Here is a 19,405-nt window from a genome sequence, read left to right on the forward strand (position 1 = left end):
GGGAGAATGTCATATGGTCAGATGAAACCAAAATAGAACTTTTTGGTAAAAACTCAACTCTCGTGTTTGGAGGACAAAGAATGCTGAGTTGCATCCAAAGAACACCATACCTACTGTGAAGTATGGGGGTGGAAACATCATGCTTTGGGGCTGTTTTTCTGCAAAGGGACCAGGACGACTGATCCGTGTAAAGGAACGAATGAATGGGGCCATGTATCGTGAGATTTTGAGTGAAAACCTCCTTCCATCAGCAAGGGCATTGAAGATGAAACGTGGCTGGGTCTTTCAGCATGACAATGATCCCAAACACACCGCCCGGGCAATGAAGGAGTGGCTTCGTAGAAGCATTTCAAGGTCCTGGAGTGGCCTAGCCAGTCTCCTGATCTCAACCCCATAGAAAATCTTTGGAGGGAGTTGAAAGTCTGTGTTGCCCAGCGACAGCCCCAAAACCTCACTGCTCTAGAGGAGATCTGCATGGAGGAATGGGCCAAAATACCAGCAACAGTGTGTGAAAACCTTGTGAAGACTTACAGAAAACGTTTGACCTGTGTCATTGCCAACAAAGGGTACAGTGGGGAAAAAAAGTATTTAGTCAGCCACCAATTGTGCAAGTTCTCCCACTTAAAAAGATGAGAGAGGCCTGTAATTTTCATCATAGGTACACGTCAAATATGAGAGACAAATTGTGGAAAAAAATTCCAGAAAATCACATTGTAGGATTTTTAAGGAATTTATTTGCAAATTATGGTGGAAAATAAGTATTTGGTCACCTACAAACAAGCAAGATTTCTGGCTCTCACAGACCTGTAACTTCTTCTTTAAGAGGCTCCTATGTCCTCCACTTCGTTAACTGTATTAATGGCACCTGTTTGAACTTGTTATCAGTATAAAAGACACCTGTCCACAACCTCAAACAGTCACACTCCAAACTCCACTATGGCCAAGACCAAAGAGCTGTCAAAGGACACCAGAAACAAAATTGTAGAGCCTGCACCAGGCTGGGAAGACTGAATCTCGCAATAGGTAAGCAGCTTGGTTTGAAGAAATCAACTGTGGGAGCAATTATTGGAAATGGAAGGCATACAAGACCACTGATAATCTCCCTCGATCTGGGGCTCCACGCAAGATCTCACCCCGTGGGGTCAAAATGATCACAAGACCGGTGAGCAAAAATCCCAGAACCACACGGGGGGACCCTAAGTGAATGACCTGCAGAGAGCTGGGACCAAAGTAACAAAGCCTACCATCAGTAACACACTACGCCGCCAGGGACATAAATCCTGCAGTGCCCTGCTTAAGCCAGTACATGTCCAGGCCCGTGCTAGAGTGCATTTGGATGATCCAGAAGAGGATTGGGGAGAATGTCATATGGTCAGATGAAACCAAAATAGAACTTTTTGGTCAAAACTCAACTCGTCGTGTTTCGAGGACAAAGAATGCTGAGTTGCATCCGAAGAACACCATACCTACTGTGAAGCATGGGGGTGGAAACATCATGCTTTGGGGCTGTTTTTCTGCAAAGGGACCAGGACGACTGATCCGTGTAAAGGAAAGAATGAATGGGGCCATGTATCATGAGATTTTGAGTGAAAACCTCCTTCCATCAGCAAGGGCATTGAAGATGAAACGTGGCTGGGTCTTTCAGTATGACAATGATCCCAAACACACCGCCCGGGCAACGAAGGAGTGGCTTCGTAAGAAGCATTTCAAGGTCCTGGAATGGCCTAGCCAGTCTCCAGATCTCAACCCCCATAGAAAATCTTTGGAGGGGAGTTGAAAGTCCTTGTTGCCCAGCGACAGCCCCCAAAACATCACGCTCTAGAGGAGATCTGCATGGAGAAAGGGCCAAAATACCGTGTGTGAAAACCTTGTGAAGACTTACAGAAAACGTTTGACCTGTGTCATTGCCAACAAAGGGTATATAACAAAGTATTGAGAAACTTTTGTTATTGACCAAATACCTATTTTCCACCATAATTTGCAAATAAATTCATAAAAAATCCTACAATGTGATTTTCTGGATTTTTTTCCTCATTTGTCTGTCATAGTTGACGTGTACCTATGATGAAAATTACAGGCCTCTCTCTCATCTTTTTCCCAAGTGGAGAACTTTCACAATTGGTGGCTGACTAAATACTTTTTTTCCCCACTGTATATAACAAAGTATTGAGAAACTTTTGTTATTGACCAAATACTTATTTTCCACCATAATTTGCAAATAAATTCATAAAAAATACTACAATGTGATTTTCTGGATTTTTTTTTCTCATTTTGTCTGTCATAGTTGACGTGTACCTATGATGAAAATTACAGGCCTCTCTCATCTTTTTAAGTGGGAGAACTTGCACAATTGGTGGCTGACTAAATACTTTTTTTCCCCACTGTACTTTATGTTCGTATTCTTATCTTTATGATTTCTTATTGTTGTTGCATTGTCGAGAAGGAATCTGCACGTAAGCATTTCCTTGGCTGGTGTATAACGTGTGTATCCCGTACATATAACTAATACAACTTGAAACTAAGTTAGAGAGGCTGCATCAAATTCCGCGCATAGTTTCAAAAATGAGATCCGCCATTCTAGACATATAGGCTAACATATTACTCTGCTGATATTTTCCCCAAAAAGCATTGCCCGAGTGGCCTAAAAACTGCCTGGGCACAGCAACATAGATTTTGAGTGCTTTTCGATGGTATGCCCGACTGTTTGTAATACTTTTGAATGTATGCACTGCATAGTTGGCAGAATCACACAGTGTCCCAGTTCCTATGGTTGTAATGCAACAATATAGGAAAAACGCCAAGGGGGATGAATACTTTTGCAAGGCTATATGCCTCAATAGCAAATTAATATTAAAGATGGAGGAGATTATTTCCCATTCATGTGGTTTAATATCTACTTATGAGGTCTGAACACATGAACTGTCACACAAAATTCATGAAATTGTCAAGTGTACGGGTGTGTGACTGCAGGGGCTACATAATTTCGCTTTATTTTGAATTCAAGTCACCTGGAAGTCTATGGATAATGCTAGTTATCATGTGAAGAAGTGCATCGAAAGTGAAGAAGTGCATAGTTTCTGCAGTGTTTCTACAACATTGCCTTCTCAATGTTCTGTCTGCAGAACAAAAACAGCCATAGGCCATGCCCCTACAATGCTGCACCACTTTTAAATTTTTTACATTTTAGCAGACCATCTTATCCAGAGCGACTTACATGAGCAATTAGGGTTAAGTGCCTTGCTCAAGGGCACATCAACAGATATTTCACCTAGTCGGCTCGGGGATTAGAACCAGCAACCTTTCGGTTACTGGCACAACGCTCTTAACCACTAAGCTACCTGCCGCCATTCAATCAGAGCTCTTCCTCAAATTAATTTCAACCTCAAGTTAGGGTCAACAGAACAGTAATCAAGCAATGTCCTGGGGTAAAATGGGCGCCTTTTTCTGATGCTCCATAGGCCGTCATATTTTTCAGACCAAACAACAAATAAGTCTCTGGGTAGTGTATTGATCTGTTCCGCTGTGGTGAACAGCGGGCCTAAATGGAAATGCTTGAGCAGCATGGAGAGAGAACAGATCTCATCGGATGAGCTCTGTATGAATGGGAATGATTGCAGATGGGAGAGCAAAACAGGAAACTAGTTTGGAATTAGGACACATGCATAAACAAATCAAGCAAGCAGTTATGAGTATGTTGATGTTGCTAGTATCAGCGTTTTACTGCAACTAGTTACTACTTAGCTAGTTGTAAAGTGTTTTAACACTTTTAAAGTGGAAATATTTGAACAACTTGAAAGTGTAACACTTTTTATCACTTAAAGTGTTAGCGGGAAAATGTACAAAACCAAAGCAAATAAAGGTATATGCAGTAGTTTAATGTTGCTCAGCTGACTGAAAGCCAGAAAGTCAGCAAATTGCATTCCGAACGGAAATGTTTATCATTGTTCAATGTATAACATCTCTTACAACGTATTCTTCAAAGAATGTTTCAAAGAATACATTATATTAAGATGGGGGAATCAAAGAAACCTTATTTCTGGAGATTCAAAATGGGTGTTGGCAGCGGAATGGAAATTCACGTCTCATTTAATAATGGAAGAAAAGGCATCTCGTTTGTTTTACGCTCCTCACAACACCGGAGACAGAGGGACAGAGATAGGAGCCAAAAAGCTCATTAGTGGGACTTGTCGTTTACTAGTATCGTTTACTTCTGGAGTGGAAGGGTATTTGGGAAAGGTTCCCCCTGTCCATTAAATCCTCTCTGTTTTGAAATGGAAGAGCACACTGCCAATATTCCAGTGTTTCAGTAAACTCTGCGGTGTGGTCGGACAAAGTCCATCTGACTAGCACTTTCCTGGTTCTGGCACCCATAAATGTATTGCAATGGTCTGGCAGTTGCACACAGTTGGTGTGCGATATCCATACCGATGGACAATGCAGTGGAAAAACAGGTTTATGACTTGGAATATCACGGGAGTGGAATGCAAAGTGAAAAAGACCACACAGCTCTCATTGGATGTGGCTAGGTACTAAAGAGAAGCTATTTACATATTTTTCTTCATTAAGGTTGGTATAAATAGGCCGGCAACATCCTGGGATACAGGATAATAACATCAGCCCCTCCCTTCTTACTTTGAGCACCGCACTGAAAATACCTTCCAAGTCCCCGAGCAAAGGCCCCGAGGTGGTTCTCCAGGGAAGACCGCTCTACCTTAACACACCTACCTCATCTGCATCAACGGCATACCTGGGAATGTATTTAACCCCTTCAAAGGGGGAAAAAATATGCTTAACGCTGTAAAACCGTCATCCCTGCGTCTCTCCGTAGCATTGCATTATTATGTCCATGGCAGGCAATGCAGAAGTATGCACATGAAATACATTTGATTTGATTTTGGCCCCTTATGGAACCTACTAATATATAAAGTGAACACTGGTTCAAACTTTAGAGACAGATAAAAAATAGTGTTATCTTTCATTCCTCTGCCTACGTTTTATGTCCGGACATAGCTTGTCTATTTAGTTAAAAGCACAAGAATGGGGCTGGGGCCGTTTAAAAATAATAATAATGATCTTGCATAAATTATGCAAAGTTTTGTCCTTGTGCCAACCAATGCATCCACTGAATAATATGAGTATGCAGGATGAGGCGAATGCCAACGTCTCTTTCTTACTGTGGCCAAACACGAGAGAGAGTGAGACACAGAGCGAGAGAGCAGGAGCGATAGTGAGAGAGAGGGGTGGGTGGGATGTGTTTTAATCTGTCATTAAACATCAACAAATTGTGGTAGAATTTTGGATCCTGTCTTGTCATATCTTGTCATTATTTGTTTTGTGCAAAGAGGACAGTAAAGAATTTATATAATACTGTATAAGTGTTAATCAGCTCATAGTCCGTCTCGATTTATATACTGAGAGTCGATAAATATTATCCAAATGTTTAAACCAGATAAGCTACAAATGTTCCTTTATTTCATATTTAAAATGTACAGATAGGATTGGCACCAACCAACATTGCTAGTCGCGCAAGTAAATTAACAATCCATTACTCTATTGTCATATTTAGTGGCTTGGAAAACCGTCAGATATTTACAGGTATTTTATGTAAATGCATTAGCAGAAGATAAGGTAGCTGAAAACTATGAAAAAAGTTATTAAATGTGTTCCCACTGAGGACAACTCAATTAACTTGTATAGAGAATATATACAAAAGCAACAAAAAAGAGCTTTATGAATAACACTGGCACCCCAATGGTGGAACAAGCTCCCTCACGACGCCAGGACAGCGGAGTCACTCACCACCTTCCGGAGACATTTGAAACCCCACCTCTTTAAGGAATACCTGGGATAGGATAAAGTAATCCTACTACCCCCCAAAAAAAAAATTTGTAAAGTGGTTATCCCACTGGCTATAGGGTGAATGCACCAATTTGTGAGTCGCTCTGGATAAGAGCGTCTGCTAAATGACGTAAATGTGCCCTTGAGCAAGGCACTTAACCCTAATTGCTCCTGTAAGTCGCTCTGGATAAGAGCGTCTGCTAAATGACTAAAATGTAAAATGTAAATGTAAATACATTAAGTCATTGAGCATTTACTAAACACATACACATTAGCTAAACACATCATAACAGGGCCATTTTGCAGGTGGAGGCGCCACAAGAGCGGTTTGGGAAACAACTGTGATTTAAATGTTATACTTAAGCAATAAGGCCCGAGGAAGTGTGGTATATGGCTAATATACCACGGCTAAGGACTGTTCTTATGTACGACGCAACGCGGAGTCCCTGGATACAGTCCTTAGCCGTGGTATATTGGCCATATATCACAAACCCCAGAGGTGCATTATTGCTATTATAAACTGGTCTGATATACCATGGCTGTCAGCCATTCAGCATTCAGGGCTCGAACCACCCAGTTTATAATCAATATTATAAGCCGAGTGGTTCGAGCCCTGAATGCTGATTGGCTTAAAGAAGTGGTATATCATGCCGTATACCACAGGTATGACAAAACAACTGGTCTAATTAGGTTGGTAACCAGTTTATAATAGCAATAAGGCACCTCGGGGGTTTGTGGTATATGGCCAATGTACCACGGCTAAGGACTGTATCCAGGAACTCCGCGTTGCGCCTAAGAACAGCCCTTAGCCATGGTATATTGGCCATATACCACACTTGTGCTTTATTGCTTAATTATATAATTGCATCATTATGGAGGTGCCTAATGCTATTACGGATGAAATGACATTGAGAAAACACCCTTTAATACTCTTGACAATAACAACAATTAAAACAGAGGGTGGTGAAACTAAATGGAAACTCTGGCATAGCCACAGTCAGGATAGCTGTCGGTCATTTGCTATGCAAATGCAATTTCCTTATTACCTAATCGGGTGCCATCCCTTCAGTAAGACAATGGAGTTAGATTTCAGGTTGATCCTATCATCTTTAGATCTGTAAGTAAAGAGATTGAGGTAATGTGATGAATGTAACCAATGCTATTATCTCTAACACGTAGCCCTTTCTAGTTCAGAACAGTTCTAGCAAGGAGGGTGGAAGACAAGGGAAGCTTGGGTCCTCATTGCTTTTTCTCAGAAATGTCCCATTAAAAAGTGTCCACCCTGCCTAGATTAGGCTGGATGACAGACTGATCTTTCAGTGTCCGTTTGGAATGTCTGCCCACTGGGGATTTCAAAGCTCACCATCGAGCGTTACGTTACTCATGCATGTACGCAAACATACTTCAAATATAGAGACATACACATAATTATACAACCATACAGGACAAAAGGACAGACAGACAGACACATCTGCTCGTCTCCGCGCCTGTTGGAAGGTGTCACATGCTTGGTGTGTTTCCTAGTGTGTGCAGATGGTGTGGCACAATTAGGCCCTCTGAATCTCTCAATCATCTCCTATACGTTGTATAAAGAGCTGGACCTAGTCTGGTTACAGCTGTCAAAGACACTCACTTGCACATCTCTCTCTCTCAGTTTTTCAGAATCCAACTGTCTGCTACAACTGTATACTGTTGCTTTCTCTGGAACCTCTCCAACTCAACCAACCATTCTCTATAAGAGTATGTATGTCTATGTGTAATTACTCTATGTCAATTTCCCTCCTTTGTCCAGCCACAGAATCATTATCTGACATCTCTCAGAAATCTCTTTTCTGAATTCCCCTCTTTTCACCACATACTCCCTCTGTCACTTTTTCCTCCCATCTTCCTTCTCTCTATTTCTTTACTAGTATGGCTTGAGTGTGGTCTGAATGCATTTCAGAATCAGATACAGAGACAATAGGCAAGCGAGTGTCACTTTCACACCCCAATTACCGTAAAAGGTAGATTTCCGCCAGAATTATGCAGAGCCACACAATGAAGGGAAAGTCATAGAGGAACACGATATCCCCTCCTGTTCGGCTTCCATCCCACGGCCTGCAACTAAAGGAGGAGGAAAGCAATCCGGCGTATCTGACACCGGGCGAGGGCCATTAGCAGAGAATGGTTAAATAAGGATACCGTTAACCGGAGTCGCTGACAGGGACAGGAAACATCTGCTGCGAACACAGAGGCCTCCCTTTGCCCTGGTAATCAGCCTTTCATCAAAGGGGCCTCACGGAATCTTCCCACACAAACACAGACTTCGACGAACACAAACACAGAGAGCGCCCAGACGTCGCACCCCGCAGACGTACACAAGTGTGACAAAATAAACATGACGTAGACGTACGCAAAAGTAAACAGACAAAACACTGAAAAATCTCTGAAAATACATTTGCTTCCTGTATTCTCCCGTCTCATGTATTGTCCATACATACAGTATCTTGTCTTTTCTTAGCTTCCCCTATGAGTCAATGTTTTCCTCTTCTTTCTCGATCGATTGATCCATGTCTTTCTCCCACCCGTCACATAAAAATTGAATTTCCACCAGATCCAAACACCTTGCTGAGCACTAGGCTATGAGCCACGTTCAGACTGCCAATAGCACAGTTGTATTTCCCCCACCTGTGACGGCGGGGAATGATTCACCGGGGCCTGCCACACTGTATCAAGGGACGTGTGTGTACTAGAGCAGAGAACACCCTTACCTGACCGTCTGCTGCACTGTGACCTGCAAGAGCAGCTATGAAGTACAAACTGTACGGTATGTTTATGAGAAGACATCTCACACTACACCCTGAGGGAAAACTTCAATGAGCAAAACCCAACCCAAAGTTGACTTATTCCTTTTCAGCTCCTGGTGGAGCAAAGGGCCTCATAATCCAAGCTAGCATACCGGTATATAAATGCTGTATTTACATTTACCATGAGTTTAAAGGGTTGACCACAATGCATAAAAGATGTCCAATGCATATTTTAGCGTTATTAGCCTCTCTCTCTACTCTCTCTCTACTCTCTCTCTACTCTCTACTCTCTCTCTCTACTCTCTCTCTCTACTCTCTCTCTACTCTCTCTCTGCGTGTGTTCATTATTCCACCCATGGAGCACATCCTCAGGGTCGCATGGTGTTCTAATTTCTAATTAACCGTGAGGCACAAAGTTCACCGCCGGTTGCGACCCTATTCTTGTGAACAGGTCCAGTTATGGTCTCAGGGCAGTACTGGTAGCCTACTCTGGCATGCAACGTTTTTTCTGCCCAAGCTTCTTTCTACTCAACAAATCCCTTCACAAAAATACTTTGAAACTGGGCAGCCGTTAGCGTCAGCACTGCCAACACACATACTGTAAGCTTTGCTTTTAGCCACATTTGGTGCGGTTGGCAACACCTGTCCTTTGTACTAAACTGGAGACTTTGCTTTGGAAATTTGGGGTATTTCCCATACACGCTTCACATGTCTATCTGTCAGAAACAGTGAAGGAAAATAACGACATGTGAGTAATACTTGGACTTCACAGTTAATCTCATCCAAAGCTGTGTACCTGACAGTGGTGTGTTTTACAACAGTTGACGGATTAGCCGTGTGTACGCTAGCCATATCGGGTATTACCGCCGCTCGGTCGACACCCTCAGAGTACACAAAAGTGACGGCGGGTGACTAAATGTCTCTGTATACTTTGGGGAGAGCCACTGTGTGGCCGCAACATTGCAACACGGGGCCACCTGTGGCCTAGGAAATACGATTCTGGGTATTTTGGGTAATTAAAGGATCATGATGAATGGGAGGACGCCCCAATACTTGTTATCTATACGCTTGGGTTACACAAAGGACTCAGATAAGCGCAGACAAGCTCAGAGAGAGAAAATGGGCCTAGGAAGCAAGGAAGCGGAAGTGGGTCAAGATGTCAGCCAGGGTCAGTTGTGACAGATTCCAGATGCTTTGAACCGCCTGATAATAGCTAACCATTGACTATGGTCTGGTAGCATAGCATTCTTGGCCATCTAACTCACGGGTCTGTGAACACAAAGCATGAAATCATTATTGGAGTTATCTACCAGCCCAGTGAACGCAACACTAATCAATGAGAATGGAGGGTCTTATGCGAGAGAGAGACAGAGAGATGGTCCTCTGTAGCTCAATTGGTAGAGCATGGAGCTTGTAACGCCAGGGTTGTGGGTTCGATCCCCGGGACCACCCATACGTAAAAATTTATGCACACATGACTGTAAGTCGCTTTGGATAAAAGCGTCTGCTAAATGCCATATTATTATTATATTATTAGAGAGAGAGAGAGAGAGAGAGAGAGAGAGAGAGAGAGAGAGAGAGAGAGAGAGAGAGAGAGAGAGAGAGAGAGTGCACATCACATTTTCATATCCATTAGTGAGTCATGCGTGTTAGGTGATGTGCAATACTCTTGGTGACTTGGTGTGTGTATGCATGCACTGACATTCTCCATACATTTTCTGATAAAGATTATTTTGTTATTCATTTACTCATTAAATCAGTATAGCAGAGACAATGAGACACAATGGCCTTTTAGCTACTCTGAGACTCCCTCAATCTATCTGATAAGTGCAGTCGTGTTGTTAGCAACTCGCCATTGTACGCATGTGATTCACTGGCTGTCACCTCGTCCTTACATTTTAATACTTTCCCAAAGACACCATTCCTAGTTTTGCACAACACACGCCAAAAACGATATGAAATAGATTTGTGGTGTTCTCGTTTTTATAACAATTTCTGTGATGTACAGTATATTGATTTGGGATAGGATTGCTTCAAAATGATTAGGGGCAGGGGACAGGGACAAATATTTGTAGAGAAATATAAAAAGACAAGCCGTACATTAAAAAAGTAAATGGTAAATCTGCATGGCAACAGTAACTCCCATTCCATAGAAAAAAAAAGAAAGAAGAAAAGAAAAGAAAAGAAAAGAAAAGAAAAGAAAAGAAAAAGAAAAGTATAGTTTCTTTCCTCTGCAAACAACATATTTCTCTGAAAGACAAAGTGTTAATTTAGGATACTCCGCGAGCTGTCAATAGTGTTGTCCGTCATCCGGTCCTGCCACAGTCTATATATTGATTAAGCCGTACATCACAACAACTCTACAAGACATTATTTCTAATTAAAAAGTATACCATAAATTCTGGGTTTTATTGCGAGGGCTGCGGCTGTAAATAAATCGATGGGATGGCTGAAACAGATTGCGGCGGTGTTCCGTGTCCGTCTGCGGTTTAGAGCCACCTGTTAAAGGACAGACTCGTTCAATCGGCCCCCAGAGGGCCCCCGATACGCCAGGCTGGGGGGAATGAGGGGACACTTTCGGCGCTTTCGTTCATCTACAGAAAACGAGGACATATGCATCATTTCTAGGGGCCTAATCTTTAAAGTGGCATGCTTTTCCACTTTCCCTCTGCCTCGTAGGAGTAAGACTGAGCTTAAACATATAGCGGGAAGAAATGGATTAAGCCTCGTCTCAAGTCGTCATTGTCTTGGGAGCACAGAAAAGGGACGATACTTGGGCTTTTCAAAGTGATCCTGAATCCTTCTGAGAGCAGGGTTTGGTTAGGCTATGACCGACAAGATGGTGCCGCTTTGCTTTCTAGTTGGGGTCTATTTTTCTTCACTTTCATGTGTTTTGCTGCTTCCACGTGTCACAGTTAAGAATAGTTTCTATGTCCCTATGTTGATACATGGCTTATCTCCACTGTACCCCATGCCCAAATTGGACCAGCGAGGAGATTGGAGAGACCTGCCCCTCAAAACGCAGCCCAAGACCTTCCCATTTGACAACTTCTGATTACCTCTGCGTGTGCGCTGGTCATGTAGTGACTACCCCAAGTACTCGGTCGCTGAGTGTCGTTTATTTTTCAGACGGGCACAAAGGGATACCTAATTTCACAGGTGTGAGCCTAAAGGGAAGGTAAGGGACGAAAATAAAAAAATATGATGATCTCAACGACAACCTGCATGACAAAATAGGAGGGCATGTGCCTTGGCTATTTCACTCCTGTACAGCCCTTTGCATACCTTTCCAGAGCGAGACCGGCTACGACCACACTAAAGCCCCTTGAGCCAAAGTGGCGATCGGTGAGGAGGCTGCAGAGGAAGTCACATTTGGTTAACTGACAGTCTAACGGTCTGCCATCCAACAGGAAGGAGGGTTTTGCGAGCATTTTGTGAGCATCGCCTCGGGAGAAGGAACTAATGAGTGAGCTAAAAAGGACAAGATTAAGTGATCCCTCTATAAAAAGCCCAACTGTAATCTGCTCCACTCCTCCCCGTAATGCCCTCAATGATCATCACTCCCAGTAAGCCGGCTTCAAACACTTCAAACAGAAACTGCTCAGTGACTGCTCTCACACCTAGTCGAAGCTTTAGAAGGAGCAGTGAAAGGCGTTTGTTACGACGAAAAACGAGAAACGCAGTATCTCCTAAGTGTCGTCTAAATCTCTTTAGGTGAAAACCATCGATTACACTGGAAAATGAGGTACTTTAGGGGACTCTTTCCAGCTAACCGTATATCTTTGAAACATACTCTATGATGCATGAGTTTCAAATACCAGTAATTAAGAAGTAAGCCCTGTCCGAGCCAGAACGGCTCACATACTGCCTACCATTCTTTAATATCTGCTTACATTTTTGTAGCTCCTCAATGCCAGTCGGTAAACTCATTTGACAACAGAATAAACCACAGGGTGGTGCTGGTTGAGACTCCTCAATCATATCATATGATATCCAACAGGCCCTGTGGTATGACTGGCAGATCCCTTTAATCTGCATCAATACATTCTAGCTGTTAGTTTACATTAGAGTACATGATCTAGGCTCTGCATGAGGGAAAGGCCCTGAGAACTAGGCCTACTGTAAGTCACAATACAAGATCCCCTTTCGCCATAATAGTAAGTAGCCAGAAAGGGCAGGATCTCCTGTTTCTGTAGCATGATGTACATGTACACCCCTTGGACAGCAAGCTAGTCTATCGCAAGCCCCCCTGGCCTTAATCTGACTTGACTTTGCCAATTTGTTCCCTCCCTTCCTTCTCGTCATGCGTCGGAGGCGACATGGCGGGGGGTGCAGCTTCCGGGCCGCCCAATCAAGCCAAGTGGAACCTTCTGCGCACTGCACAGTCCTCTGAGATTGAGGACGCAGTGTGTGACAGAGGGGGGTAGTCAACCCTTCTTGAACACCCCCCAGACATTTCCAGGCTGATGACTCCATTACAGTTAATCTCAGAGAAAATCATTGTATGATTCAACCATGAAAGTCCCATGCATTTTCTTTCAAACATGTTATATACGCTATATATACAAAAGTATGTGGACACCCCTTCAAATTAGTGGATTCGGCTATTTCAGCCACACCCATTGCTGACAGGTGTATAAAATCATGCAATCTCCATAGACAAACATTGGCAGTAGAATAGCCTTACTGACTTTCAACGTGGCACCTTTCCAACAAGTCAGTCCGTCAAATTTCTGCCCTGCTAGAGCTGCCCCGGTCAACTGTAAGTGCTGTTACTGTGAAGTGGAAACGTCTAGGAGCAACAACGGCTCAGCCGCGAAGTGGTAGGCCACACAAGCTCACAGAACGGGACCGCCGAGTGCTGAAGCGCGTAGTGTGTAAAAACCGTCTGTCATCGGTTGCAACACTCACAACCGAGTTCCAAACTGCCTCTGGAAGCAACGTCAGCACAATAAATGTTCGTCGGGAGCTTCATGAAATGGGTTTCCATGGCCGAGCAGCCGCACACAAGCCTAAGATCACCATGCGCAACACCAAGCGTCGGCTGGAGTGGTGTAAAGCTCAACGCTACTGGACTCTGGAGCAGTGGAAACACGTTCTCTCGATTGATAAATCACGCTTCACCATCTGGCAGTCTGACGGACGTATCTGGGTTTGGCGGATGCAAGGAGAACGCTACCTGCCCCAATGCATAGTGCCAACTGTAAAGTTTGGTGGAGGACGAATAATGGTCTGGGTCTGTTTTTCATAGTTGGGGCTAGGCCCCTTAGTTCCAGTGAAGGGAAATCTTAACGCTACAGCATACAATGACATTCTAGACGATTCTGTGCTTCCAACTTTGTGGAAATATTTTGGGGAAGGCCCTTTCCTGTTTCAGCATGACAATGTCCCTGTGCACAAAGCGATGTCCATATAGAAATGGTTTGTCGAGATCGGTGTGGAAGAACTTAACTGGCCTGCACAGAGCCCTGACCTCAACCCCATCGAACATCTTTGGGATGAATTGGAATGCCAACTGCTAGCCAGGCCTAATTGTCCAACATCAGTGCCCAAACTCACTAATGCTCTTGTGGCTGAATGGAAGCAAGTCCCCGCAGAATTGTTCCAACATCTAGTGGAAAGCCTTCCCAGAAGAGTGGAGGCTGTTATAGCAGCAAAGGGAGGACCAACTCCATATTAATGCCCATGATTTTGGAATGAGAAGATCGACGAGCAGGTTTCCACAAGCAGGTTTTGGCCTTGTTTCAATCAATTTGGTCCATACCGTGCAATTAGCAGAGGTCCCACCACATTATGCTCCATCGTTATAATGCTAATCCTCCCTGACAACGTGCCACCGATGGGCCACTGAAACCATCCGTACTGTATGAGTTGGTTATGTAAGCTAGTGAAGGGAAGGAGCTGTGATTCCCTTGTCTCAGCAGCAGCGAGGCAAACAGCACGGTATGTATATTCAGGCCGGGGGGACATAGGTAGACACACAGCCAGGCTAAGAGCTGCGCAAGCAGCAAGCATGACCGGGGGGTGAGAGGGGGTGGATGGAGAGAGGGTTGGAGAGGGACGGGGGGAGATGTTTCAGAAAGCGAGAGGAAGAATAAAGGAAGAGAGAGAGAGAGAAAGAGAGAGAGGGGGGGCAGAACAAAAATGGAATACTGTAAAAGAGAGCGAGAGATAGATGGGGTGAAGGAGAGAGAGAGAACGCAGTGTGGTACAACTAGAGCATAAGAAAGGACAACTAAATGAATTCAAGCAAGGACAAGGCATGTACACATTCTCTACATTAAGACATTGGGTGGTTCCCAAATGGAACCCTATTCCATATACACTGAGTATAGTTTAGTTTAGTGTAATAATTCAACCATTTAAAAAAACAAGCACACATAAAACTTGAAAAAGCCGTACATGCACATGAGTAAAATCATTGAGGATAACACACAATAAAGTCTGGGACTTATTTCCATTGTGGTCCTCTTGACACAAGATGGCTAGGGAAGATGGAACACGGTTGAACACAGTATGACAACGAGATAATAAAACAAAAAACAAAGAAGAAGAACATCTATCTCATCATTGCAGTTACATCATAGGGGTCATTCATATGGGCACAGAAGACATCAAACAGTTTTTTACTTTATTTTTAAACATTAAGAACTGTCCATGACAGACTGACCAGGTGAATCCAGGTGAAAGCTATGATCCCTTATTGATGTCATTTGCAACTCAATATTAGGAAGGTGTTCCTAATATTTGGTGTACTCAGTGTATAGTGCCCTATTCCTTATTTACCCCATAGGGCTCTGGTCAAAAGTAGTGCACTATGTAGTGAATAGGGTGCAATTTGGGACGCAAGCAATGTGATACATACCAAAATACAAAAAGGGGTATTGCATTTTATCATGTTGGCCAAGGTCTCTCTTAACAAACTTAAATCAAAGAATGCACCTTCTATTAGTTGAGCATGTTGAGGTATTCTTCTATTAAATTAATAGTATTTTGATTATTTTTCACAAAAGCGGAATTCTAAAAAAAATATACCCATGCATATAATTTCAGACAACTAATTTGCATCATGGAAATGAAAGGAGGGGGTCGTGACATTTTGCACAGAAACGAGCAATGGGGGGGCGTATCACACCCTGCAAGGGCCTCTCCACCTGCTGGGGCAGAGGTGACTGTAAACATGCCTGGGCAAATATATTTCACAGTGTAGTGGTGCCACATAACAGTGTCAACAAATTCACCACTACAGATATCAAAAGTGCATCAAATGACTTGTGGCTTTTCAGTCATTTAGGTCGTACACCAACGTGTTCCTTCTTTGTGGCGTTAGGTCATTTTGTTAGCCAAAGCACCAGAAGACCTGTAAAGTAAACCGTCCTCAGGTTTAATTCAAATTTGAGGACGTTGCTGACTTCACTCCATTCAAACTACTTTGCATCATTCAGAGAGACCTAGACAGCATGGCTGTCGAGTCAAACTAACAAAACAAAGGGCACTGCTTTAAGATAACAAAACCAAAACCTAGGAGCGCATGTTATCAGAACCCATTGTGGTCAAATAGACCTTACACTGTTGTCACTATGGTAACCTAGATGGGTATGCAAAGCATGCTGGGAAAGGTGTATGGGGTGACAAGTCAGAGGCTCCCCCCATGTTCCAGCGGCATGGTATCTCCCCCACTCTCCTAGGCGATCGTGTCTCCTTCCGCCAGATTGGACTTAAATCAAAGTGACTGCACATTACACAATATAAGGTGCATCAAATGAAGGTCTTAATTCCACATCGGGAGTTAAGATGTTTTGGAATGAAAGTAGTCTACGGATATAAGTTCCTTTGACACCTTTCAACACGAATATAGTAGTTGATTTGTGAGATACACTCCTACACTCCTTTTTGGTAGCAGCAGGCTCCTACTATTATATGAGATCTGAGCAGAGAGCAGGGGAGTTGAAGTCCCAGAGACGTCTATAAAAATGTGGGTGCATCTCAGTTGTATTTCCTTGTTTCCTCATGCCCTCACTCCTAGCCTCCTTCTCAAAAGGCATTGGAGGAAAATATCTGAGGGGAGGAATCAAGGAACTACAATTGAGAGTCCACCTGTACATGGATAACATCCATTACAAATGTGGTAGCTTTACGATACAATCCAAACACAAGCCCTTCCATACAACATACAGTGAGTGTACAAAACATTAGGAACACCTGCTCTTTCCATGACAGACTGACCAGGTGAATCCAGGTGAAAGTTATGATCACTTATTAAGGTCACTTGTTAAATCCACTTCAAATCAGTGTAGATGAAGGGGAAGAGACAGGTTAAAGAATAATGTTTAAGCCTTGAGAGAATTGAGACATGGGCAAGAGAAAAGATTTAAGTGCCTTTGAACGGGGTATGGTAGTAGGTTCCAGGCGCACAGGTTTGAGTGTGACAAGAACTGCAACACTGCTGGGTTTTTCACGCTCAACAGTTTCCTGTGTGTATCAAGAAAGGTCCACCACCCAAAGGACATCCAGCCAACTTGACACAACTGTGGGAAGCATTGCAGTCAACATTGGCCAGCATCCCTGTGGAATGTTTTCGACACCTTGTTGAGTCCATTCCCTGACGAACTGAGGCTGTTCTGAGGGAAAAAGGGGGAGCAACTCAATATTACACCCCACTGTTCTCCCATGTAATTCAAATGTGCCACAGCTTCATTGACACCTTGCGACTAATATGCCAATTAGATTTGACTCCTGCCCTTGCTTCATTCCATACTGTGCAGAGGGAAGGACTGGCTGGTCCATTAATGCATATTTATTGTACATTAAACAGGGGATTACTCATAGAATACTCTTAGCATGAACGCCTGCACTGTTTTCTGAAAAACCTGGCTGAGGAGGATATGCCATTCAAATCCCCTTGACTGCCAGGGTGCCATGTACTGTAACTTGCAAAACCTCCTGGTCAGTGTTGCCAACTAATTTTCAGGGGAAGTTGCTAAAGGCAGGTCGATTTGTTGCTAAATTACATAGTGATGTCATTGCGTGATGACGTCATTACGTAATAATATAACTGCGTCAAAAATCGTTTTTGTGTCATTTAGAGGGAAAATTACATTTACATTTACATTTTAGTCATTTAGCAGACGCTCTTATCCAGAGCGACTTACAGTTAGTGAATATTTGTTTTCTTTTTTTTTGTATTTTTTTGTATATACTGGCCCCCCGTGGGAATCAAACCCACAACCCTGGCGTTACAAACGCCATGTTCTATCAACTGAGCTACATCCCTGCCGGCCATTCCCTCCCCTACCCCGGACGACGCTGGGCCAATTGTGCGCCGCCCATGAGTCTCCCGGTCGCGGCCGGCTGCGACAGAGCCTGGATTCGAACCAGGATCTCTAGTGGCACAGTTAGCACTGCGATGCAGTGCCTTAGACCACTGCGCTTAGACAAATGCGTGCATTTTAGCGTTTGAGTCACTTTTCAAAAGTTGCTAAAAATTCCAAATACATTTTAAAAAGTAGCTACATTTTTTGCTAGGTGCTGTTTGAAAAAAAAGTTGCCAGGGTAGTCTGAAAGGTTGCTCAATCTAGCAATACAATTGCTAAATTGGCATCACTGCTCCAGGTGTGATTCCCTGTGGAGTTATTCGAAAAGGTGACATGCCACCTTTCGCTGAATTTATAAACCGCTGTTGATAATGACGTATTCCGCCCGCCGTATCCCACGGTTTACGATTAAGTCACTCCATCAACAACCGATGGCTAATGTTTTTTTCAGATGAGCCGGCGATATCTTCGCCTCAATCTCTTAGAGTGGCAAAGCGAAGAAACATCCGGAGCGATAAGAAAACGTAAACAAGAAGGGGGTGGCGTTTACTGAAAAACGCACAGCCTGCAGTAATGGGTTGTGTGTATGTTCGAGTGTGGGGAAGGGGGACGAGAGAGAGCGAGAGCGAGAGAGAGACAGACAGACAGACAGACAGACAGACAGACATAAGGTGCGGGTGGAGGGGGGTGGCGTGGGGCGGGTAGAGACTCGAGGCACAGCAAAATGGAAGCCAGCTGCACTTTTGCATGATTACGCCGAAAACATAATTTGCTTCAGGGAGCGCAATCCTAACATGCTTGTTGCATGTGCGTGGTTATCGACCAGAAAACTCGCCCGATGCAGAGGGGGATTGCTTACCGGGGATGTCCCGTAGTTTTGCATATGTTAATGACCACTTATCATAGGTCATTACCATTTCCATAACCATCAACACATCAAATCGCACACAAGGAAACAAGTGAAATTGGACCCAATGAATGCTCGTCATTAGAATACTGTGTAGGAGACTGCATGTGTCTTTAATCTTGCCGGGTTGCATATTCATGTTTTCAAAGGAAACTTTTAGGAATTTCTGTCAAGGTCGGTTGAATCACTCGAAGAGGGTAGCAAGCTGATTTTTTTTTTTTTAAATAAAGTGTTCATGACTATCTGTGTTTGAATTGTTTTATGATAATCGCAACTCTGTTTGATCTGATGAGGAAGTGGATTGACTTGTCACATACCTGTCAGTGGTTCTTCTCTTGTCAAAGCGCCTTACAAATCCAGTAAATCACATCTCAGAGACTAGAACCATATATCCCACCCTAGAACAGAGAGAAATAAATCAGTTAGCATCCAAAATGACTTTTGAATGAGCAAAATAAATAAATAAAAGATATTCACAACATAATGAATCGATTTAATCCATGACGATAAGGATATGGATGGTTAGAATCATTTAGAAAATTGTATTTTAACAACATGAT

General features: G+C 43.3%; 1 long non-coding RNA gene across 1 annotated transcript in view; it reads right to left on the reverse strand.

Moving 5' to 3' along the window:
• Nucleotides 1-19,405, reverse strand: part of LOC123491495 — an 81,928-nt gene that overhangs the window by 24,523 nt on the left and 38,000 nt on the right. Inside the window, exon 2 of the long non-coding RNA XR_006661342.1 lies at nt 19,163-19,243. This is a non-coding gene — a long non-coding RNA (uncharacterized LOC123491495). The remainder of the gene's footprint in view (nt 1-19,162; nt 19,244-19,405) is intronic.

This window comes from Coregonus clupeaformis, chromosome 8 (genome assembly GCF_020615455.1).
Source record: "Coregonus clupeaformis isolate EN_2021a chromosome 8, ASM2061545v1, whole genome shotgun sequence".
NCBI classification, from domain to species: domain Eukaryota; kingdom Metazoa; phylum Chordata; class Actinopteri; order Salmoniformes; family Salmonidae; genus Coregonus; species Coregonus clupeaformis.